General features: G+C 35.1%; 1 long non-coding RNA gene across 1 annotated transcript; it reads right to left on the bottom strand.

The window, feature by feature from the left end:
- Positions 1-356: 356 nt before the first annotated feature.
- Positions 357-4,767, bottom strand: LOC123528224 (uncharacterized). The gene is made up of 3 exons (XR_008366918.1): positions 4,427-4,767; positions 2,591-2,689; positions 357-987 (listed from the first exon to the last, which is right to left on the bottom strand). It is a non-coding gene; the product is annotated as an uncharacterized LOC123528224 (long non-coding RNA).
- Positions 4,768-6,011: the final 1,244 nt, after the last annotated feature.

Below are 6,011 nucleotides of genomic sequence, written 5' to 3' on the forward strand. Positions count from 1 at the left end.
CTAGCAATAATCAAGACTCATATTCTGACCAAGTTTCATAAAGATTAGGTAAAAAATGCTGTCTCTAGAGTGTTCACAAGCTATTCCTTTAACCTGACCTACTGATCTAGTTTTTGACTCCACATGACCCAGTTTCAAACTTAACCTAGAGATAATCAAGACTAACACTCTGACCATGTTTCATAAAGATTGGATCAAAAATATGGTATCTAGTGTTCACAAGCTAATCCAGTCTAACATTCTGACCAAGTTTCAAGAAGATTGGGACACTAATGTGGTCTCTAGAGTGTTCACAAGCTATTCCTTTGATCTGATTTGCTGACCTAGTTTTTGACCCCACATGACCCCGTTTCAAACTTGGACTAGAAATCATCAAGACTAACATTCTGATCAAGTTTCATAAAGATTGGGACAAAAAATGTGGTCTATAGAGTGTTCACAAGCTTTTCATTTGATATGATCTACTGACCTAGTTTTTGACCCCACATGACCCAGTTTCGTTCTTGACCTAGAGATCATTGAGACTAACAATCTGGCCAAGTTTCATAAAAATAAGGTAAAAATGTGGTCTCTAGAGTGTTCACAAGCTTTTCCTTTGATCTGACCTGGTGACCTAGTTTTTGACCCCACATAACCCAGTTTCAAACTTGACCTTGAGATCATAAAGACTAACAATCTGACAAAGTTTCATAAAGATTGAGTCACAAATGTGGCCTCCAGAGTGTTCACAAGGCAAATGTTGACGCACGACGCAAGACGCACGCCGACGGACGCCGGTCATTCACAATAGCTCACCTTGAGCACTTTGTGCTCTGGTGAGCTAAAAAATCTTTTTTTGTTGCCGAACCATCTGGAAGCCAGTGCCATGATTCAATATGATTTCACGTTGTTTTAATTTCATTTGTTTTTCATAGTTTTTTTATGTTGCTGCTTGTACCCCTCAACATCTTTAGATTTGGGTAACCTCCAATTCTGTTGCCGTCTGCTCTGAAGAAGAAAATAACAGGAAGGGGAGTTAATCATTACTCGACAACACTAAGTTTGAAAAACTAACATGTCTTCATACTAAAAAAGGACAAACTTAAAGTCTCCCTCACATTGGCAATAACTCCAGAATAAATAACCGGATATAGAAGTCTCGATAATATGCAAATGTCCACTTCATGCTGATGGTGTATATGAAGATTCATATCAATTCGAGGAATAAAAAGAACAAATGGGACATGGTAATACGGAACTTGTCATATCATAAAGAAACATGTTTTGCCGAACTGATTCCTTTATACCTGATAAAAGTGACTTTGGTGTGTTCGTATCACAAAGCTATGCACAAATATAGTCATTCAGCCTCTACCTATAATTCAGTTATGTTAGGAGCGGAGAACATTAAGTACCGGTACAGAACCCAGAGAAACACTGTTGAGCGAATAAATTACAGACCCCCAGCTTTATTTCATATTTTTCGAAAGTTAGAAAATGCATACGGGCTCTTCTAATGCAGTTCATGTTAAGAAACGGAGAACAGCAAGAACCGGTACAGAAGCAAGAAACAGTGATTTCAGTTACATGCCTCCAGCTTTATTACATTTTTTTAAAAACAGTTAGAAAAAACAACATTTCCACAGTGACGCCGTTCATATTTCAGAAGATTTTGTTTCACTAAAACACACTTTAGTGAATAAAATATATAGAAACTTGTGCCGCTAGAACTGAAATGTGGTAAAAATAGAAGAAATTAAGCTGTACATTTTTTTCATTAACATTAAAATGTTTCAATGGTTAATCAATTTATTTTCTCAATACTAGTTAAACATGAGAGCCAAACTGTCACAATATACACCCGTCACAGAACATTACTTTTGATTTTTGAGTACTATTCCTATTCAGCAGACTAGTTGTCGGTTTTCGGTTTTCTAAATGTTGACGGATTCCAGAGCCTCGAGGACTATACTGCTTGTTATTGAACTTGGCCAATATAACATGCCCATAAACATTGTGCCTAAGTTTGATTAAGACTGGATATGATAAATGAGGGACACTGCCAATATTGCGATTTTCTTGTTAAAGGGCTATTATCCAAGAGTGCCTTAGAGTATTATTAGGTTATCGGATTTGTCTGAGATTTTATGCTCATAAACATTGTGACAAGGCTGGTGAACATTGGATAAAGAGTACCTAAGCAACAGTTTACACTCAGTCTGTCAGTTTCTTTTTTGAAGTTTTAGTAATCCATCGGCCGTAATACAACAGAAACTGGGATAATACAGCTGACTGCCAAACTTTGCCGAGGTATGATACCAAGATACACTGTAACGTTGGATAAGACCTGCTCAAGTTAGAAAGCGGACAACTTTAGTGATCACATAATACGTCCCGTTTCGAAGCGGGGGTATAAAATGATATTTTGATATTATTCATCCATCAGTGTGGCCATTTTTACTTTTTTTCACCATAACAAAACTAAATGCTGTTAAAAATATTCATTAAATCAATACTTAACAAACGCATACTTAACAAATGCAAAATGCTTAAAACGTTCATTCTTTTTAGAATTATCTAAAGGCTTAAACACATTTATAAACATACACACCTTGTAGATATCAAAACACCAGTAAATTGTGATGAACTTTCAGGTACATTATCCAAATGTATCCACAGTTCACGTGAGACAAATGCTGACCACAGTGCTCTGAAGAAAAAAAATCCTGTAAAATACATATCAGGTACTGCAAAACATCAAAATTCAAAGGCACAAAGAAAATTTGACAGATATTCAAGGCAGGTTTCAGATAAGAAAATGTCCTACAGTAGCGAAATGATAATCAAAATGTGCACACTGACATTCTACATGTAATTGTGTATATTATATATTTTATTAACACTAAAAAGAAAGTGAAAAAGTCCTTGTAATGTTAATCTGAAAATACTGACTATTTTCTCTAAAACACTTTAGTAACATACTTTGTCCTCAACAAGTTTCTTTCAAATCAAGCAGTTTCTCCCCAAACCTCACTCATTTAGCTCAGTACTTATAGTAGGGATCATAGCACAAATCTACTGATCTTGGGTTTGTGAGTTCGATCCCCAGGCGGGGCGTATGTTCTCCGTGACGATTTGATAAATGGCGTGTCTGGTATCATTCGTCCCCCATTTCTGATTCATGTGAGGAAGTTGGCAGTTACTTGTGGAGAATAGGTTTGTACTGGTACAGAATCCAGGAACTGGTTAGGTTAACTGTCCGCTGTTACTTAACTGAAATACTGCTGAAAAATGGCATTGCAAACGAACATACACTTAAATATTTTGCACAAATCTATTTCGGAATTTCCTCTGAAACTCTGCAGCCAAGTGGAGGAAGGAGATGGGAGAGTGAAGGAGGTAGGACACGGGTTATCTAGCACTGGATCGGGCTTGCCACTCCGCTCCCCCCAAACCTCCCCTACGTAAACTCTCCAGAAAATGGAATGAATATTTTTGTTTAATCAGCCCCATATGACAATAGGTTGGGTGAGGTCAAACGTTTGTTTACATTTGAAATTAACTGTATTATAATAGCTACTAGCATTTAGGAGTGACCTGTCGCTTTTATTAATAGATTTGAAAGGTTACTGGAATGAACCACTTCAGTAAAGGGGTACCCTACTTTTTTATAACTTACTTTTATAATAGATATTTAAATGACTGTCCTCTTCGACAATAAGACGCATTGGTGCAGTGGTAAGCGTGATGGCTATAGAATCTAACTTATGTGAGTTCGAATTCCGACGGAGATCAATTTTATTTTTTTCATTTTATATTTTTTTTTCATTTTATATTTTGCTAACATACGTTTTAAAATGATGATAATGTTAAACATGTATTTGAATCGCATTACTTGTATCCTTTTGCTATTTTCGAATATAATATAGGTTTTTCAAATATCTTCTTGATTGTGAATTATTCAGCATGGTTGACAAAGCTCTTAACAATTTGGTCACTCAATTAGCTGTTGACACTGATTCGGAGGAAACTAACAGTTACACCAACAGCAAGTGTGAAGATGCTCCATTGGACGCGTGTGTTTGAAATGTATTGAATATATTGAAATTGTACGAATGAAATAAAAAATGAAATTGAAATGATGAAATAAATTGTAATAAAAAAACAACATGAAAATGTAAATAAAACAAATTCAATCATAAAACAAATCGCACAGTGTGGGATTCGAACCCACAGCCTCTTAATCGCAATTTTAAGTTAAATCACTAACGTACCAACTGAGCTGCCGATGCAGTTTTAGTTTGTACATTATTTGAAATGTATTTATAGTTTTAAAAACGTCAAATATCTTTCAATCCCTTGTTTAATAAATGGAACAGTCTGGAAAATACAAATCTAAAAATAAAAGCGACAGGTCACTCCTAATTGCTAATAAAAGTGTACTCACATTTCTCAAAATGTTCAATATCATGTCTCCTTTGAATAAGCAACAGTAGTCCAACTAATTTGACGCGATCCTAGGAAATATTGTGATATTTTTTCATATGGGCAATATCCCCATTTAGATTGCCCGTCTAATATAAAACAATACATGTATGAACGTGTAATTATTTCGACTAGTACTCAGGTGATGACATAATTCTGTTCTGTAGGCTATTTATAGCGCGCTATTCATATATCCGATTAAAGGTAGAGTCTCGAAAAATATACTCATTTTACTTGGATTCAAATAGGAATATATGGTGTTTAGTGCGGTTACCGGACGTGTAGTCTTAACACTCTCGGTACAGTTCGTGTGTTTCCGTACAAAGGGGTTATCTCCACCTGAACAATAATTTAAGCATGCACTGAAATTAATTCATAACCCAGCTACCTGCAATCACATAGTTAAGGAACCGCTTAAGTTGTTTTCACCAAGAAGTATACACCATTGACGCTCCAAGAAGGCACGATGTAAGTGACCACTAGCTGAGTATGATGAAGTAGTATGTCAGATTACAGCATGTCCGATAGCTAGATGTTATCTTTGTCAATAAGTATACACCATTAGTAAAGGCCATTTATGGCCAAAATGCCAAATAAAGGAAAAAACTCGCAAAGAATTGATTTTTTGTATAAGTAATATACAAGGTGTATACAACAACATATAAAAAGTATAGAAAAGTATCATGATGCAAAATGTCTATTTTGGGGTTAAAATATTTAAAGTATTGATGAAACTGTGGATTTCTGGAATCTGCTCATAACAACAGATTTATGCATATAACGAGGTCAACTTTTGCACTACATTAGATTACGATATTTTGCAAAATGTTAACTAATTACAAATTAGAAGAAAACAAAATGGCGTCCTAAATCCAATATGGCCGCCATAAAAGCTACATTTAAACCAGAATTGTTGTCGATTTTATGCCAAATTGTCTCATATCATTACTTTTACATTATAATAAGCTGGTTATTGTCAGTAACAGTATGCAGTTTACCAAGATGGAAAAAATACTTCCAGCAGAATCAATTGGGGCAATAGTGAACTATACAGACAAAATTGCCGAGTCATTCGGCAGTAGAAATTGTCGTAAAGCAGCGATAACTTCCTTATTTATTATTTATTTATTTATTTTGTTGGGTTTAACGTTTTGCTGATTTTGCAATTTGTGTGTTTGACTGAAGATATTTTTTTTCTTGCATCAAACATAACCCACTTTTCTTTTGATTTTTAGTCAGCACTGATAATATTCTTCAAGAAAATGTAAGTTACCGACATTCTAAATTGGTCTGATGTGTGCTGCGGCCATTGGAAAATGTCAAGTTATATAGTATAAAGACGAACAGCTATTCAGTGTGTTATAACCTTATGAACGACTTTGGTTAATAACAGTCATAGCTGGATCTCAGCATCACACATTATGTTATATACAATCGTATAGTAAAAGAGAACAAACTATTTGTTAGATCAAGTACTCGTGTATTCAATGTAAAATATGTTCGACTTTGGACCAATTAGAAACAGGAATCATCCCATAGCACCAGTC

The sequence above is a fragment of the Mercenaria mercenaria genome, chromosome 14, assembly GCF_021730395.1.
Source record: "Mercenaria mercenaria strain notata chromosome 14, MADL_Memer_1, whole genome shotgun sequence".
NCBI lineage: Eukaryota > Metazoa > Mollusca > Bivalvia > Venerida > Veneridae > Mercenaria > Mercenaria mercenaria.